At 50.5% G+C, this 19,949-nt stretch overlaps 1 long non-coding RNA gene across 1 annotated transcript in view; it reads right to left on the bottom strand.

Moving 5' to 3' along the window:
- Nucleotides 1–19,949, bottom strand: part of LOC132668580 (uncharacterized) — a 154,070-nt gene that overhangs the window by 66,725 nt on the left and 67,396 nt on the right. The window contains exon 4 of the long non-coding RNA XR_013556498.2: nucleotides 3,188–3,361. This is a non-coding gene — a long non-coding RNA (uncharacterized LOC132668580). The remainder of the gene's footprint in view (nucleotides 1–3,187; nucleotides 3,362–19,949) is intronic.

Below are 19,949 nucleotides of genomic sequence, written 5' to 3' on the forward strand. Positions count from 1 at the left end.
CAGAGCGTGGCAAGGGCAGGAGACGTTCGCACGGGAGAGAAGCCCCTGCTGGGAAGCGAGCCTGTCTGGAATGTTCTCCACATGCAGGCCTGGTGAGACACCCCAGCAGTGACGCTGCGTGGGCACCCGCGGCCTTTGCACGCCACAGTAAAGAGGCGGCTGCGTCCGCACCTCTGAATCCTGGAAGCATGCAGGGCGGCAACGGGCGACGAGGTCTGCGGTTAGCGGTGGCCCTTCTGATGGGCCGTGAGGTTTCTATTTTCATGTAATAACAAGTTTGCACGAGTTCCCTGAGTGATTCATCGTCCTGCCTTAAGAGGATGCAGGGACATCTGAATCCCCTGCAGGAGACCCAAGTGAAATAAAAACGCCTCTCTCTTGACCTGCTGCACGGAGGAGGTCACTGACCCCAAATAACGTCACTCTGGTTCCCTCCCCTGAGGCAGACCCTGCTGAGTGACGGCCAGCCCCGTTCCAGGCTCTGAGCGAGCCGATGGCTGCGGGTCACGAGCCATGATATGGGAGGTGGCTGGGGACAAGCAGGTCCCACGGTGGGGGGGCTGTGTGCCGGGCGCTGTGAGGGCGCGTTTTCTTCCGTCCCCACTGTGGCCCTGGGCATGGGTGTCCCTGCCCCTGGGCACAGATAGCAAGGCAGGGGTGAGGGAGGCCGGGGCACAGATAGCAAGGCAGGGGTGAGGGAGGCCGGGGCACAGACAGCAAGGCGGGGGTGAGGGAGGCCGGGGCACAGACAGCAAGGCAGGGGTGAGGGAGGCCGGGGCACAGACAGCAAGGCGGGGGTGAGGGAGGCCGGGGCACAGACAGCAAGGCGGGGGTGAGGGAGGCCGGGGCACAGACAGCAAGGCGGGGGTGAGGGAGGCCGGGGCACAGACAGCAAGGCGGGGGTGAGGGAGGCCGGGGCACAGACAGCAAGGCGGGGGTGAGGGAGGCCGGGGCACAGACAGCAAGGCGGGGGTGAGGGAGGCCGGGGCTTGGGCACATCAGACCCCAGACTCCACTGCTGCTTCCCAGAGGCGTCACGTTTCGGAGCCAGCCTTCCCCCCCAGCCTCCCGCCCTGAGCCCAGACTCTGTGTCTCGGGTGTGTCAGTAGCAGGCTGTCCGCGACGGTGCCAGGGGCCCTGCTGACATCCCATTAGCGCTTGGAAATGCACGGACACGCCTGTGCTCCTGGGGCTGTCCTGTCCCGCGGCAGCATCGATCACGGCCCCCCCTTGGCCCCCTTGTGTCTGACGATGTCTGTCGGCCCCCAGCGTTCAGGCTCCTGCTCCGGGACGCTGGGGCCCGGGGCGGGGGGCTGATACTGGGGGTGCGGGGGGAGCACCGCTGCGGCAGGGCGGGGAGGGGTGGAATAGGCAGGGCCCGAACCGCGCGGCCTGGGCAAGAGAAGCCAGTGGACCCGGTGACCGCAGCAGCCAAGGGTGCCCGCGTCCCCCGAGACCAGCGTCACGGACACAAAGCAAAATGGCAGAGCCCGAGTCCCGAGTGAGGGACGAGAGCCGTTGGAAGCCAGTCGTTCCAGAGCTGTCGTTGCTGGGCAACCTCGGGCCGATGGAGCCCTGTCCCCAGAGACCCGCGGCGGCTCGGCCTTCGTTGTGTTTGGTGGAGTGAGAAGACAGGCACCCAGACTTTACGGCTGACAGCAGGACGGCCGCTTTCCAGCTACAGACGGAGGAGAAGGAGCCTGTCCCTGCACGCGCACGTGCACACACACGCACGTGCACGCACAGACACAGCACACACACGCACACACACACCTGCACCGGCGATCGAACAGCTGCCGTCCAGTCTGCAGCAAGAGTGAGAGACGGTCTCCCTGAGCAGGGTCCGCACACTTTCTGTGAGGGTCCGGATAGTCAATACCTGAAGATCTGTGGGCCACACGGTCCCTGTCACAACCACCCGACCCTGCTCCTGTCCCTCGACAGCTGAGTCCCCACGTTGGAATTTCATGTGACTCTCACATATCATGAAATATGATTCTTTTTTGCTTTTTTTCTTTCTAACCACTGCAAAATATAAGGGCCATCAAATCAGGCAGCAGCCCACGGGCTGCGGTTGGACAACCCCCAGTATAGAACGTTCCGGTACAAAATGTGATCCTGGAATTAAAATTAATCTACTTTCCAGAATATTAGACACTCTCATAGCAGTGATTCCTAATCCTGTAGGCAAATCAGAATCGTCTGTGGATATTTTATTTTTTAAAAAAAGACAAGAGCCAAAGCTTTACAAACCTACCAAATTCGAGCCTCTCAGAGCTGGGGGGTCACTCCCAGCCACAGAGGCGTGGCTGTGTCATAACTTACTGATGTGCCATAAATTATTGAATCCCTTATTGACGACCATCTGAGTTGCTTCCAGCTTTTCACTCTGATTACAAAATACCACATTGAACATCATTACACACATATTCTCCAATTGCGTCCTTAGGGTAAATTCCTAAACGTGAACTGCTCGGTCAGACCGTGAAAATGTACAAGCTTCAGCTCTGTTTCACCTGGGGCTCTGAGTTCGCATTTTAAGACAAAAACACAACCCTCTGCTCCAAACCAAAGTGATGGCTTGTCTCAAACTTAAGTCATATTCCAACAAGGACGGCAGGCACCTCAGCGAGCCACGGCGGTGGGCCTCTGGGCTCCGGGGCCGCGGACGGACCGAGCGCCCTGCTCACCTTCGGTGGGCACCCACCCCGGGCCGGCTTGTGCAATGAGGAGCTGAGGCGGGCTCCCTCACCCGCCAGCCGAGGCTCAGGGAGGCTGGCCCACCTCCTGGCTGCCTCCTACATTAAGCTGTGGCCCAAAGCAGCAGAAGGGATTAGGGATGTCTACACAGGCAGGGCCTGGGCCACACTACCCGCTGGCTCAAGATCTGGATCCGAAACATTCCTGCGGACAAGAGCCTCAAGTTTCCAACTTAAGACCTGGTTTCGAACCGCGGAGCTGAGTGGGCCAGGTGGGGGTCGCCACGACCAGGCATAAAGAAGCACCAGTGGAAAAACAAGGACAGAAAGGACCAAGGATGGCCCTCCCCGTGAGTCACACACCAAATGTGCAAGGCAGATGAGGACAGCAGATGCTCTGAGAGACAATTAGCACAACTTACAGAATAATTCAGCCACAAAAAATTTAGGATAATAAAGCAATCTTCTAAAGAGAAAAGACATGGCACCTGGGTGGCCCGGTCGGTTGGGTGTCCGACTTCAGCTCTGGTCAGGATCTCCCGGTTCGTGGGTTCAAGTCCCGCGTCGGGCTCTGTGCTGACGGCTCGGAGCCTGGAGCCCGCTTCCGATCCTGCGTCTCCCTCTCTCTCTGCCCCTCCCCTGCTTGCACTCTGTCTCTTTCTCTACAAAAAAACAAAAACAAAAACAAAAAAACCATTAAAAACTTTTTTAAAAATAAATAAAATATTTTTAAAAAGACTCTAAGGAAAGTATGGTCAATATTATCAAAAAGATAATGGAAAGTCTAAAGTCATATATTTTAAACTTTGAGAAAAATCAACTTTTGTATGTAAGTTAAAATGTCAATGAAAAGAAAAAGAAATATAAGGCATAATTTATGCATTAGCAGAAGGGAGAGAAAGGAGAGAGATACCAAGCCAAGAAAACATAAGAAAGGAGAACAAATAAATCATGGATCTAGGAAATAGAAAAAGAAGAGAAGGAATAAGTATAATGTGTAAAACCCAAAGTAAATGTAAAAGAATCAAACTCCTATATTTAAAATTTTTTTAATTTTTTTAATGTTTACTTATTTTTGAGAAAGAGACAGAGCACGAGCAGGGGAGGGGCAGAGAGAGGGAGACACAGAATCCGAAGCAGGCTCCAGGCTCCGAGCTGTCAGCACAGAGCCCGACGCGGGGCTCGAACCCACGGACCCCGAGATCATGACCTGAGCCGAAGTCGGACGCCCAACTGACGGAGCCACCCAGGCGCCCCTAAACTCCTGTATTTAAATCAGAGACTATCAAATGGGCTTTCTACTCCAGCTACGTACTGATAAAAATAGACATATTTAAAACCTAATAGAGACAAAATGAAAAATAAAATTTCAAAATAAAAGTGAAAAGTATTATAACGATAAAAGGACAATCAACCAGGAAGAGACTTCTAACTAAACGTAGCAGAGAGAACACTCCACCAGCCTCAATTCTCTCAATCCCCCCAGAAGGACAACAAAGACACAAAAGGGCTGGAGCCGCAGTTTCCTCGGTGTGAATCTGGAAACTGGCACACATACCCCTCACCACGTTCTACTGGTCGAGCAGGTTCGAGCGGAGAGGCACAGACCCCACCGGTGTCAAAGAGTTTCGGAGCTACTTCCTTAAAGCCACCACAGGCGCAGAGGATGGCACAAGTGTCGGCAATCCCGTAATAGCATCCTAAAGCGGGAGAGAGACGGAGCACGGGGCATATCTGAAAACTAATGGCCAAAAATTTCCCAGAATTCAAGAGCCAGGTAAATTCTGAATTTAAATGGCTCTTAGAGTGCCTAATGGCACCAATAAGAAGGGGAGAAAACAGTGAGATGTAGTGTGGTAAAAATAAGGGACACACCCACAGTGTGCGGGAGCTTCCAAAGGTGAAACACAAGCCTCCCGAAAGGAAAAAAAAAGCATCAGAATGACAAGAACCAATAGGTAACATAGTCACGCCCCCCAAAAGTAAACCTAGGATTTTTAACTCAAAATAAATAAATAAATAAACTCTTACACTTACAAAATCTCAGAAAGCATTATCATAATAGGATCATCTTCAAAATCACCCTTGGAGGGGCGCCTGGGTGGCTCAGCCGGTTGAGCGTCCGACTTCAGGTCAGGTCACGATCTCACGGCTCGTGGGTTTGAGCCCCAAGTCGGGCTCTGTGCTCACAACTCAAAGCCTGGAGCCTGGTTTGGATTCTGGGTCTCCCTCTCTCCCTGCCCCTCCCCTGCTCGTGCTTTCTCTCTCTCTCCCTCGCTCTCTCTCTCTCTCTCTCAAAAATAAATAAACATTAAAAAAATGTTTTTTAATCATCCTTGGAGTTCCCCAACAGTTTTGTTGTTGTTGTTATTGTGGTTAATCCGAGAAAAACCAACTATATCCAGAAAGGAAATAACTTAGTAAAATTTAGTATTGACTACATAAGCAAAGGAAAACAAATGTAAAAAAAAAGGTGTGCCCATTACAATGCAGAACTAAAACTTTAAACGGTACCGAAATATCGGGGTGGGGTGCAGGGAATAGAGAAAAGGAAGACTGGAAGCTTATGACCCGCTGAAGCATTTGTCAAGTTTGGGTAGTGACCTAACGACAGGTAAGTGTGGAAAGTAGATACTGGTATGGAAATTCATATTCTAGGGGTAGCCTGGAGAAGAATAAAAGGAGAATGTGCAACTCCGAAGTCAGTAGAATAAAATGTTCAGTAGTATAGATAAATACATAAATAAATAGAAGAAATAAGATCGCAGAAAAGTTTTACTGTTACATTAATTGCAATAAATGCAAATGCAGTGAACCGACCCAAAGAAGATGAGCTCATACTGAATTTCAGAAAGGCAAAGAGAAAGAAGACAAGTAAAAACTAACAACACTTGGCAATACCTTGTCTCTAAGAGACATAATTTTAACAAATGATGCCAAAAGGAATGGAGAAAAGATAGACCAAAGATGAGCCAAACCAAGCAAACAAGTTTGACATCAGACAAAATAGAATTTAGAGGGAAAGCATGATATGAAACAAAGCTTTATATGATACGCTGATAAAAGGAAAAACAGAAGAAGATACACGTACGTAACAAGATATCCTAAAAATATGTAAAGGAATGCAACAATTGAGAGAAATACAAGGAGAAATAAAAGAAAATCGGCAAGTCTGAGAGGAGACTATGACATTTCTGTCTCAGAAACTGCTTGAGCCACAGATTTTAAAAAGTAAGCAAAGATACAGACTATTTGAATAACATAAGGAATATGTTTAACACTTTTAAAGTGGAGGAAGTTTATGTCCAATGGGAATGCAGCATTCTTTGGAACCCACATAGAATTTTGGAGATAATATATATACACTGCACAGGAAAGTCCGACAAATTCCAGAGAATTAACATCGCATCAAGGATGTTCTCTGACTACAATGTAATAAAAAATGGGACTAAAGAACAAAAGTTTTATTTTTTTTAAAGCGTCCATATCTAAAAGTTTGGGAGCATAGTATTTTGTTTTTGGAAGCCTACTATTCAGCCAAAGGAGCCATAGGAGATATTGTGGAGTACTTATTGTTGAATGAACAAAATTGTGTCCAAATTGGTGAGCTATACCCAAAGCAAGGGGACATTTTCAGTTGTAAGTCTGTTTATAAAACCATTTGAGATAATGGACAAACCATTCAACTCAAGAAGCTAGAAAAAGAACAAACAAAGGAAGCGGAAGGAAATAACAAAGATAAGTGCAGACAATTAAATGGAGAGCTAGAGAGCAATAGAGAGGATTAACTAACTGTCCTACAGGATGAAACTCCCAGATGGGAAACCCGCTGGTATGAATAATTACACACAAAACAAGATTTTAAAATACAATGAGAGATAAATAACTTTAAAACCAAGATGAGGCAAATACATTTCTATTAAAAACAATGTTTTAGGGGTGCCTGGGTGGTTTAGTCGGTTCAGCGTCCGACTTCGGCTCAGGTGGTGATCTCGCGGTTCGTGAGTTCGAGCCCCACGTCGGGTTCTGCACTGACAGCTCGGAGCCTGGAGCCTGCTTCGGATTCTGTGTCTCCCTCTCTCTCTGCCCCTCCCCTGCTTGTGTTCTGTCTCTCTCTGTCTCTCAAAAATAAATAAACGTTAAAAAAATGTTTTTAATGCCAAAGTTGACACAAGAAGAAATAGAAAGCTTAGCTACACCAATGGGCATGAAAGGATTTAAAGTGGTAACTGAAAATCTCTCTTGCAGAGAGCTGTGGCTTAGGTGTAGATTTTCCCTAATCCCTCTGCAAAAACAAAAGAAAAAGCCTATAGACAAGATGTTAAACAAAACTACCTGACAAAAGATTCCCCCAAACCTCTCAGACCATGGGCAGGCGTAAACCAACCACCAGCAACAGGTCTCACCAGAGCGGCAAGGGCATCCCAGGGGCAACACGAATGGACTAAGAAATAAGAAATCTGGAAATCACCTATCAGGACTCTCCCCCATAAAGGACGGAACTCCTTCAGACTTGAAGACTTGACTGGCCAGTATAGGAACAATAGTCCGAACTGGAGGAGGTTAGTGTGTGGGCAAGTTGTCCACGAATTATGACAGACTGTCTGGAGGGGCAGAGGCAGCAATCCCAGGAGGCGGACAGAGCCCCGCGCCCGTGGGACCAGCTGATCGCAACAGGACAGAAGTGCTTGGGCTGGAGGAGAGGATGTTTCAGATGTTACCAGGGAAGATGGAACTCAGGAAGGAGAGTTGAGTACTAGGAAACCCATCAATGTAACTCATCACACTGACAGCCCAAGTGAGGAAAACCATGTCATTTTCATCGATTCTGAAAAGGAAATTCCATACCCATCTCTAAAACCCTCAATAAAATAAAAATTGGTGGGTATTTCCCGAACATGAAAGAATACACAGACCTCAGCCTACAGCTGGCATCTCACTTACTGAGGAATCACTAGCAAGGATTTTTCATCATGTTTCTTAATCTACGTGTTAGATGCATAAAAAGATTACAGATTTATTTTCACTGACCTCCGACAGAAATGTAGCTTTTCCTCCAATTGGGAATGTTAAGTAGTAAACCGCAGGAAATTACCTATGATTTTGTTGCCAATAGAAATCACCAATATTTTTATATCATATCACAGTTGTCAGAGTATCTCAGAATATTATTTATGCCTGTCATTGCTTCGAAACTATGGTATTTATCAGACCTGCCATGATATCTTGCTATTTAATACAGCGATAATATTTCAGCGACTACTTACGTACCTGGTCTCCTTTGCAATCTTATGTACTTTGTGCATTTAAAATCTTACTTCAGAAAAGAGGTCCGGGGCATGAAAACAGGGTTATGAACTCTTGTATTTGTCCAAAAAAACAAATCAGGAACAAAACAAGGATGTCTACTACCTCCAACGACGCAAGGGATTTTACAGACGTAAATGTAGCAAGCCTACAAACGATAATCAAGCCTGTCGCCACCCACTGTGAGCTCTTCCCTTACGAGCATGCACATACCCTCAGCACTGGCTCCTCGCCGAGTGACAGGCACGTGCCGGAAGACGAAGCCTGCACACCACACGAAGCATCGCCTGTGTCTCCGACATCCGCAGACCTCCAACCCTCTCGACGGAGGGCACGGCATCAGCCCTGCTGAGTTTCCAAGCCAGTCGTGGCCAGGCCTCGCAGGAGGCAGCGGGCCAGCTCCGACAGTGGCGGGACGTAGAAACGGGGGGTCCTGCCCCAGTCCAGTGCCCCGTGTGTCTCAGGGGCCAGCTGTGGGTCCGCCACAGAGGTGCCAACGTTTACTCTTATACTTCTGTTGCTACTTCCAGCTGTTTGGGCCCCCTCGGACTTCCCGACACGCTCTGGTTCCCTTGTAGATGTTACCGCCCTGCCCTGAACCTCCCCCTCCACTTGTCTGGAGTCCGGACTCCTCATCTGGCTTTAGCAAGCCCTCTCCCCCAGAATGGGGGGTTCGCCGGAACCGAAGAGGCTTTGGTGCTGTAATGGACCTAACAGAGACCACCACTGCTTAGCGAAGTGGGGCAGTGCCTGAATTATTAGGTCGGGCGGCGATGCCCAGCACATCAGGGAGGTGGGAGGGCAGGCGCTGGGCTGCAGCAAACATCTTCGACCAAAGACATACAAATTATATAAAAAACGCACACACCCCACTACGTGAGCCAGACAAAGCAAGTCTTCAGGCTTTATCCGGCCCCACAGGCCACAGCCTGCTGCCTCTGCAGATTTCTCGCCGAGCCCTGCACGAAGCGCACGTGCATGACGGTCTTTGCGCCCCGTACTCTGGCCCGTGTGCTCCCTCCGAGCCCTGTGGAGGCATGGGGGCTGCCCGCCACCGTAGCGGATTTCCTAGTTCGTATATTCGCCAGCTCAGCCGAGTGGACAGCGTGCCCGGAGCCCGGGTAATGACCCAGGTCCGCACGCCCTCCTGTGAGTCCTCAGAGCCTCTCTTTCTGGAAGCGTGCACAAAACTGCTGCTACAACCAAAGAGAATATTTGACCAAAGAAGGTGACACGGGGGTCTAAATATAGTTACCATGCAGCTGTAATTTCTCCACTGAATAGAGAAGGTATAAATCGGGATTTTCTTTAACTCTTGGAGCACAATATGTGACTGCGGGCTTCATTCATGAACCAATTCCTCTACATAATTCATGCTTATTTAAATACCTCCTTGCCATTTGACAGGCTGCAGAAAGGCAGGCTGACTAGGAAATTAGCATTAGCACTGCCTGCAAATTGTAGGTTTTAATGGCTCCAGTCCCGGAAATAACCAAAGAGGATGAAGCTAAGGAACTGGGGCAATCCTTAAGGCTCGAAGGAAAGGGAGGAACAGCAACCCTTGCCGTCTACACAGCAGTCTGCAGGTTGCAAAGGGCTCCGTGCTCATTACCCACCGCGAACCTGAGAAGCTGGGTACGGAGGGGACAGTGTCCCCCATCCACAGAAGAGGAAACTGAGGTCCAGAGTGGTTCCCTCCACACCGCAGCTAGAACGCTCCGGAGCCGGGATTTGAGGCCAGGTGTGCAAACTGTGCAATGATGTGGGTTCAGCAAACGTTCTGTGTAAAACTCCGGGTAGTAGTTCAGGCTTTGAGGGCCACACGGTCGTTTTTACGACTACTCGACACTGCCCGCGTAAGACAAAAGCAGCCACAGACAATCCGAAAACTCACGGGTGTGGCTGTGTTCCAGAGAAACTGGACTCTCGCAGGCAGGCGGAGCCGCGTTGGCCCCAGACTACAGTCTGCCAAGGGGTGACCCGTGGGGTCACCGGTACAGCGGCCGCACCCCTGCCCTGCCACCCTCACGCGGCCACGCTTCCTCTGCCGTCTTACGAACCCTCCCACAACTGAGCTGGTCCGGAAGAGGGAACGGGCGGGAAAGACGAGGACGCAGAGAGGTTCGAGGAAGTGCCGTGAGAGAAGAGTCCCCGGAAAGGCCACTACTTCCCAAGGAGTCGGGTCAGAGTCCTGGGGGCCGAGTGTCAGGGAAGAGGCAGGACAGACGCCCCGCCGGCTTCCCCCGCAGACTAGCGTGTACCGCCATCCACCAGAAACTTCGTGTTTTCTGGAACAAAACAGAAGCTTCAAAGGGACAAATCTGATCGGCAGTGTGGCTGACAAGAGTTTCGGGATCAAAGCCGGACTAGAAACAGAACCCCGGGCTCCCTGGTCCCAGGCCACTGTCCGCTCGCATCCACAGACGCCCTGCAGACTCGGCACACGGCAGACGGCAGGACCCAGCCGGCCTTCGGAAGACTCAGAGAAGCCCTTGCTCTAGACCTGCACGTGCTTTGCCGGCCCTGTTTAGGCCGCCAACTGCTGCCTGGCGGGCTCAGCCCCCTTGCTCATCTGGTGCAAATACGAAGCTGGGTCTCTGCGTCTCCATCTCTGTGGATACGTCCTGCCCCATCCCTGTGTGACCTTCACCCGCCCTGCTGATCCCAGCTGCTCCCCTTTGGGAGGTGGGTGGGTGTGGTGGGTGTGTTCAGGGTCAGGCTGCGGCCCCGTCAGGGTGGCTGTGTCCTCGAGCAATAAACTCCCCTCTCCTCCTCCCTCTTTCCCCTTCCCTGAGGAAGACAGGCCACACGGGACATGCCGTCCCTCCCACAGCAATATGGGCTACCCGTTCTATTAAGGACCGCAGAAGAGCCGTTTACAAACACTTGTAACTGTGCATTAGCAGATCTCCCCGTGGCAGATACAGATCCCTTAATGGCCAGTGGAAAATCCAGAAAGAAAAGGCTGTGTTTTCATTACCACTCCTAAGAGAGCAGCCTGGGGGCTCCAGCTATGCAGAAACGGGGGCCGAAGTAAAGTGGGGGAGCCGTCAACATCCCAAGCAGTGCTGAGAAGGGACAAGCGCTGGGCTCTCTGCACGGCGGCGGATTGGCGGTCCTGGGTGTGACGGTCTGTGGGTGACAGCCTCAGAATAAGAGTCTGCAGGGAAAGTCCACGGGGGGCTTTCAGCTCTAAGCTGGGGTGCGGGTGAGGCGGGGCTCTGCTCTCCCTGTCATGACAGGGAAGCAATCCTGTGCCCGGCTTGTCACTGGGGGACCAGGTGACCTTGGGCCGGAAACGGGAAACAGCTCCCAGGCACCCAGCCAGTTCTCTGTCCTGATGGGGGAGACTGAGTTATAGCCCCCAGACCCAGTGGTGGCCGCTGCATAGACAGCTACCCTGCAGGGGGCTCCAGGCGGGCAAAGGGGGCTGTGGGGGCCGAGAGGTCCCCTGAATCCAGAGCCGGAGACTTCCCTCTGGGGACAGTGCTAGGCAGAGAGCCCGTGGGGAGCAAGGCTGCTGAGTTGCGTGCTTCTTTGTCTGTCCTTCTATTTCCCATCTAGTGATTCATATTAAAATCCAGTGCCACACTTTAAAATCCAAAATTTCACATAAAAATCTGGGCTCCCGACGTGTCGTTCAAGAAATGGGAAGAGTCACAACGTGAAGGCAGGTTTTTACGTGCTGCCGCCCAGGGGGAGCTGAGTAGCTCAGGGTGCACCCTCCCCCCCGCCCTGTGTGCTGGTCCCCACACCCCCCGGCAGCGAGGCTGATGCCGGCTGAAGTCTGTGACTTACATCCTGTCCTCCTGACCCATCGGCTTTACCGGCTGGCCTCTGGGAGGGTATTTGTCTGTGACGCTGCACTACCCTGTGACCCCTCGCCTTCCCCTCCCACCAAGTGCCCAATCTGCAGGGCACGTTCAGTGTCAGACGAACCCAACGGGAGGTCGCCCCCTGCCCTGTCTTGCAGTGGAAACAGAGCGGCGGGGAGGTGGAGGAGAAAGCCCAGCATGCAAACCCAGGAGACGCCCAGTGGAGCCCATTCTGTGCCACAGCTGGTCTAGAACAGAAGCCCGCCTGGTCTGAGAGCTGCGAGTGGAGTGGATGAACTCCCGGGTCCCTCCCAGCTGGGAAATGTGCCCCTTTCAGAGCCGCCAATCAACGGTTTCCAGACCTTCCCCTTCACTTCAGACCTCCGTCCCAGTTCCGAGTTCTGGGACCTCGTGGCCTAGTCGCAGGCTGCCTCCCCAAACCTACTTCCTGTTGGTGTCACTCGGCCATTTTTAAAAATTTAACTCATTGGGGCGCCTGGGTGGCTCAGTCGGTTAAGCGTCCGACTTCGGCTCAGGTCACGATCTCACGGTTCGTGGGTCCGAGCCCCGCGTCGGGCTCTGTGCCGACGCCTCGGAGCCTGGAACCTGCTTCCGATTCTGCGCCTCCCTCTCTCTCTGCCCCTCCCCCATTCACGCTCTGTCTCTCAAAAGTGCATTTTTTCTTCAGTTGTTGAGCACAGTGCTCTATAAAGATCAAGTAAGCCATCTATGTCTTTAGTGATCTTTTTTCTAGATATTTTATTGCGTACTTAGAGCGGGGCGTTAATATCCCGTATTTCCTACTTTGTCAGTTTTTGTTTCCTATATTTTGAGGGCTTGTTAGTCAACAAACCTCTGTTTATGGTGGTTTTGTCTTCCCGATGAATTGATCGTTTTGTGATTACGTATTGGCCCCTTTATTGATGTAATACTTTTTGTCCTGGTGTCTAACTTATCTAATATTATTGTAGCCACTCTAGATTTCTTATTTACCATTTGATCCTTTAAAAATCCACTTACCTTTCCGTTGAGCTATAACTGACATCTAACACTGTACCGGTTTCCAATGTGCAACATAATGATCTGGCATTTGTACGTATCGCAAAATGATCACCCCAGTAAGTTTAGCCAACACCTATCCCGATACGTGGTTATAATTGTTTTCTCGTGATGAAGAATTTTAGATCCACTCCCTTAGCGGCTTTGAAATGCGCATGACAATAGTTACGACCGCATGACCCTACAGGTGGCTATCGAAGTTACAGATACCCAAGCGCATCAGCACACCGTACAGCCCTATGCCATATTATTTTATAACTGGCACTTTGTGCCCTTGGACTCCATTCACCCATCGTGCCCACCCGCCACCCCCTGCTTCTGGCAACCGCCCATCCGTTCTCAGGATCTATGAACTTGGTCTTTCTATTTGTCTGTTTTAAATTTTACATATAAGTAACATCACACGGCATTTGTCTTCATCCGTCTGGCTTGTTTCACGTAGGATAATGCCCTCAAGTCCATTAGATGCAAATGGCAAGATGTCTTTCTTTTTCATGGCTGAATAGTATTCTGTTACATACATACTATTATATATTATTTATCACATCTTCTTTATTCATTCATCGGTGGACACTTGAGTTCTTTCCATATCTTGGGTGTTGCAAAATGTTTTGATAAGCATGGGGGTGCACATATCTTTTAGAATTAGTGTTTCTGTTTTTCTCAGATAAATATCCAGCAGTGGTTCTTGGAACCTACGGTATTTCTATTTTTAACTTTTTGAGGAGCCTCTGTACCGTTCTCCAGAGTGGCTGCACCAGTCTATCTTCAGACTAACAGTGCATGAGGGTTCCTTTTTCTGCACATCCTCACCAACGCTTGTTATTCCTTGTCTTTTTAAAAATGTTTTAAAAGTGTTTGTTTATTCTTGAGAGAGAGAGAGAGAGAGAGAGCAAGGGGGGAGGGACTGAGAGAGAGAGAGAGAGAGAGAGAGAGAATCCCAAGCAGGCTGCACGCTGTCGGCACGGAGCTGAACACGGGGCTCAAACTCATGAACCATGAGACCATGACTTGAGCCAAAACCAAGAGTCGGACACTTAACCAACTGAGCCGCCCACCCAGGCGTCCCTTCCTTGTCTTTTTCATTCTAGCCATTCTGACAGGTGTGAGGGGATGCCTCGTTGTGGTTTTAATTTTCACCTCCCTGAGAATAAGTGATGTTTAGTACCTTTTCAAGTACCTGTTAGCCATCCGTATGCCTTCTTTGGAAAAATGTCTCTTCACATCCTCTGAATCTTTAATTGGACTGTTTGTCTTTTGCTACTGACTTGTATGAGCTTTTTATATATTTTGGACGTTAACCCCTTAGCAGATATATGATTGGTAAATATTTTATCCCGTTCAGTAGGTGCCTTTTCATTTTGTACATTCTTTCCTTTGCTGTGCAGAAGCTTTTGAGTTTGATGTCGTCCCAAAAGTTTATCTTTGCTTTTGCTGCCTTTGCTTTTGGAGTCAGGTCCAAAAAGTCAGCTCCAGGACCAGCATCAAGGAGCTCACCACCCATGTTTTCTTCTAGGAGTTTTATGCGCTCAGGACTCACAGTTAGGTCTTTGATTCATTTTCAATTTATTTCTGTGTCTGGTGGAAGACAAGGGTCCAGTTTCATCCTTTTGCATGTGGTTGTCCCGTTTTCCCAGCACCATTTATGGAAGAGACTATCTTTTCCCCATTGCATATTCCCGCCTCCTTTGTCAAAGATGAATTAACTGTATGTGCATGGGCGTATTTCTGGGCTCTCTAATCTATTACATGATCTAGGTGTCTGTTTTTATGTCAAGGCCATACCGTTTTGATTACTTTAGCTTTGTCATATTGTTTGCAATCAGGGAGTGTGAGGCCTCCAGCTCTGTTCTTCTCAAGATTGCTTTGGCTATCTGGGGTCTTCTGCAGAATTTGTCAGAAATCTCATGGCCTTTACCAAGTGGACAGTATTACCTGTCAGAGCTATAAACAGACTAGATGCTCCTCCTGCCCAGTCAAATGTCACCAGGTCGACCCTAAGAGGCCCCATCACCAAAGTCTGTGTGGGAGACGCAAAGGCACATGCCCACCCTGGGGCGGAACCTCCAGTCTCAAATATATAATTTAAGTGAAGGGGGAAAAAAAGAAAAAAATGAAGACCAAACCCAGCCTTGCTGAATGTGTACCAGTGGAGGAGATAAGTGAGCTCTTCCCCCAGCCCCTTCTCTTCTCTTCCTCTCTCCTCAAAATGCCGCAGGAGAGCCTGCTTTCCCGGACCTACTCCCCATGAGTGCTGTTCACTCATCCTGCCTTCCTTCCTGCTAAACTAGCGTCCCAGGCCTTCCGCAGGCACCGTGTGCTCCCCCAAAAGGCACGGGGCAGGCTACTCTTCGTTGTCTGCACAACAGGCATCCACCCCATTTTCCAGGCTCCCTGACCCAGCACCCCTTCTGTTTGCAACAGCGGTGCCCCCGCCCTGGCGATGAGCAGTAGTTTGGTTGCATCCTGGCATTTCTCTCCTGTCACGTTTTGCCAAGCATGTGACTTTGCATCCATTCCCGGCGTCCGTAAAGGGAAGAGGTTGCCATGTCTCCCAGACAATGCAATTCAAGGAAGGCTGCTAGAAGCCCTGGGGAAGCCTTGGTTTTCCTGATTAACTGGGTAGCTGCAGATGGTGCTGCGCCCCCGTGCGCTCCCCACCTTGAACGTAGCTGGGATGCCTGGAGCTCTAAGAGCCATCTGGTAGCCGTACAGGGACACGCTATCATCCCACAGACAGCAGAGCAATCAAGCAACAAGAACAGAGTGGGGATAGAGCCTCGATGCATCACCAAGCCCTGAAACCATCCTGGGACAGCCTCTCTTTGGACTCCTTGTAATGGGAGAAAATTAATCACTTTTATCGCCTAAGGTACTGTTAGTGGATCTGTTATTTGTCCCTGAAAGAATGCCTCCTCCCTCCTCCCTTTTCTCTGGCTTTCCAAATTCATCTTGTTGCAGGGAAGCTGATTTATATACTGCATCTAAGGTAACGTCTGGCCCTCAGTAGACGCTCTCGAAGTCGCCGCTATTCCCACTCTGCAATTCCTTGTCCTTGAGACTCTCATCCGGCTTCCCCTCCACCTCCACAGCTCCTGTGGTTGTGTCTGAGTCAGCACGTGAGTAATGGATCGCATAAGGCTGCCTAAAATGTGTCCCGAATACCGCCTCTTTGGGGTGTCTTCTCTCCTTTACTAGAGTATGAACTCTTAAGAGGAGAATCTCTCACAGGTTTCTCCCCACGGTACTGTGTTTCATCAAACTTAAGATACCAATTTTTAAATGCATCATTATTGGGGCTCCTGGGTGGCTCACTCGGTTGAGCTACCGACTTCGGCTCAGGTCATGATCTCACAGTTTGTGAGTTCGAGCCCCGTGTCGGGCTCTGTGCTGATAGCTCGGAGCCTGGAGCCTGCTTCCCATTCTGTGTCTCCCTCTCTCTCTGCTCCTCCCCCACTCATGCTCTGTCTCTCTCTGTCTCAGAAATAATAAACATAAAAAAAATTTTTTTAAATGTGTCATTTTATGAACTAGAAAGAAAGAAAGAAGGAAAGAGAAAGAAAGAAAGAAAGAAAGAAAGAAAGAAAGAAAGAAAGAAAGAAAGAAGGAAAGAAACCTTGCCAACTAACTGATGACGCGGTAGGGGAGGAAAACTTTTCCCTTCCTCCCTTGTTGGTTCTTTTCCTGGCCGAATAATTACATTGACATAAGACAGATTAACAGGAGAAAAACAAATTGAATTTTGTCTGTATGCGAGCTCCACAAGGACATGAGAGGCCCTACCACAGTCAGGCAACTGAGGCTCATCCTGAGCTGGGGAGGAGGGGGGGGGCCCAGGACTTCAAGGGGAGGAGGACCACCCCCAGGAGGACACAAGAGTGGGTGTTCAGTAGACAGGAAGAGCGCCGTGTCGGGCGGATCTGTCTCTCTGACATGAAAGGGTTGGCACCAGCCATAGCTCTTTCCCTGGTGGAGGCCCCCATCTATCCATTTGGCAGCCAAGGGGGAGGGAAAAGGCTCCTCTGGAGTCTGTGTGGCCTCGATTGTCTTCGGCTGGGGGGTGATCCACATGCCAAAGTGGCACCTTCCTGGGCCGCCCGCCCTGACTGCCCCCCCCCCCACATGTTGTAGAACCTAAGACCTAATCTAATATCGGACATGTTAAAATGTGTGCCTTTCGGAACTAAAGACTGAATATACAAACTGGCGGTGGCCAGAGTCTGTACTAACGCTCACCTACAGCCTGCAGCGACCGGTCCGAGATATCCGACCACAGCCTCCGTCACAATGCACCCTAGGTGTCCCAAACTTGACCGAGAACTGACAACTTCCCTAATTTTTGTGCCTGCTTCCGACTCAGGACCAACTGGGGAGGGCCAATATGACCCTTACCAACCACCCGGGGTGCCTACTTCCGGTTTCCTGGCACCGACAGCCTCCGATCAGGGGCAGCCTCCCCTCTTGCCCGCTGTGAAGCTTTCCCCCTCCTCCGTCAGCCTTCGGTCTTGGCCAAAAGCAAGTGACGGTAGCGGCCTCCCTTCCCGTGGCAACTTCAGAGTAAACAGCCTCAGCCTGGTCCCACTCAGGCCCTCTTTGTGCCACAGAAACGGTGATTCCCCGTGGCGGTACTTTTCACCGTAGCGCTGGTGTTCGGCCAGCATTTACCTTCCAGGTAGTGGGAGGAGTACGGACATCTGGCCGGGGAACGTTCGGAGAGGGGCTTGATAAGGACACCAGACTGCAGCGGTCCAGTAGGGAGACCGCTCAGGCCCGGGCTGAGGTGGAGGGACAGGCATAGGCACAGTCCAGAGAAGAGAAATACCAGATACGCGGTGGAATCAAAGGAGAGGGTGAGAGGCCATTGAGGCTGAGAGGGTGGGGTCCCAGGGGACACCACAAGATCAAGCCCCATTGGGCTGAGGAGACCAGACTGCGACCACGGGAGGGCAGGACAGGCAGCGGGCTCTGGGAGGAAAGCTGAGTCACAGGTGTAAAAGAGCGACTCCTCACCACGGAAAGGGTGCGAGGAGCGAGCAGAGCCGCACGGTGTTGGCTGCTGTGTCACGTCTGTGTTCTTTAAGGGACAAAGGCAAGGCCACCGACCGACGCAGCTGAATGTGACCTCCCTGGAAGGCGTTGCCTGCCAGCGGGCTGCGTTTTGTCGCTCTCTGTCCCACGGACATCACTAACAAGATATAACTGAATTAAGTTTAATACCAATCATATAATAACCTCAATCTAAAGGCAGAAGCCACGGCAGGAAGGCGAGTCATTTGTTGGTCTTTGTCTCCTTAAAAGTCCCCTCTTCTGGCATTATTAGTGCGTTGGAAATGGTTAGCTGTACCCCTTGGAGCAAAGCTGTTAATAACAGGTGAGCAGAAGACTTGGGAATTCACTCATTGTGTCCCTCCACTGAATTCGCCCCTTTAAAAGCCTCAGGAGGCCAGGGATAATTAAACAACATTAATTAAAATTCTAAAGAACGAAAAAGGGCAACCCGCAGGAGGGACAATGGAACAGCATCAAAGAGATAGGACGTGACAAAAATAGGAGCGATCACCATGCGTTAAAGCCCCAGGAGGGTGCGAGCCCAGCTGGAGGCTTTCCAGGAAAGCTGTGGACTGCAGCCCCTTGGGGCAGCGAGGCACCGTGGGGCAGGAAGGAAGGGTCCCCTGGGTGCTCACAGGTCTCCTCTCTGTCTCCACAGACATCTGGGAGGTCCATGGCCTCTGTAGATCATAATTAAACATTCCCCCAGGATTACCTTCAGAAATTTCTATGAATACAGAATGTACCACTGCCTCGCGGTTTTAACATGCTGCTGCGTAGTCTCCGTGTTTGGGCTTTTAGTTAAAAAGAAGGAAATCTAGCACCTTGCTAACTAACAGAACGGTTCTCTCACGCAAATTTCTCCAGCTCCCCCTCTATCAGATTGAGAAATAGGGCACTGAAGCCACTGTCAGCGGTGGCCTGTGCCAGTGCAAGGGGCTGTGGATGAAGGAACCCCGGGGTGGAGGTGCGCGGGCCACATGTGACCGAAGGGAGCCTGACACGAGTCCCCCTCCCAGAGACAACGAATGCTGCCGACTTGTTGCGTATCGCCCCAGAGATCATCTGTGTGCGTTTAGGCAAGTACGTGCACAAATCTGCTATTTTTTACAAAGAGTAATGTATATGCCATCCATACAACTTTTTGTTTTCACTTACAAGTGTATCTTAGGAGGGGCACCTGGAGGGCTCAGTCGGTTGAGTGTCCAACTTCAGCTCAGGACATGATCTCGCGGTTCGTGGGTTCGAGCCCTGCGTCGGGCTCTGTGCTGACAGCTCGGAGCGTGGAGCCTATTTCAGATTCTGTGTCTCCCTCTCTCTCTGTCCCTCCCCTGCTTGCACTCTGTCTCTCTCTCTCTCAAAAGTAAATAAAAATTAAAATCTATCTATCTATCTATCTATCTATCTATCTATCTTCGAGACCTTCCACACCAGATGGTGCTGAGCTGCCCTCCCTGGGGATCTATGGGAGGATTCCCTTGTATGCATGTGCCCTCATTTGTTGAACGGGTCCTCGGTTAGGTGTCTACTCTTCGTTACGGTCCGCGCCGAATAAATAACCTCGTACAAGGGTCAGTTTCACGTGCAAATACATTTAGAGGACAACTTGTTATAAATGGAGGTGCTGGGGAAGGAGTATTTAAAACGGAGATAAAAATAGCATCTACTTCCTCGAGTGGTTTTAGGATTACAGCTTTTGTGCCTAAATCGTACTAAAAGATTGACAAGTCGCTGTTGTTTTGGAAGGCAGGCGCTGTGCTGGGCCCCGGAGGGAGCGGGAGCAGAAGTTCCCAAACAAAAGCGGATTCATAGCCCCTCCCTTAAATGCTTCAGCAGGGACCTATTCTTTTCAGCAGAGCACACGAGTAAATGCTATCTTGGGCATACACACAGAATTCTAATAAGCACGGAGGGGAGACGGATAAATTCTAAATGGAGAAGTTTTTACAAGAAGTGCAGCTTACGAGCTGGGTTTTGAGCTTGAGGAGGGTCTAAACAGGCAGGAGAGGGCAGAGGCAAC

Source organism: Panthera onca, chromosome B3, assembly GCF_046562875.1.
Source record: "Panthera onca isolate mPanOnc1 chromosome B3, mPanOnc1 haplotype 2, whole genome shotgun sequence".
NCBI lineage: Eukaryota > Metazoa > Chordata > Mammalia > Carnivora > Felidae > Panthera > Panthera onca.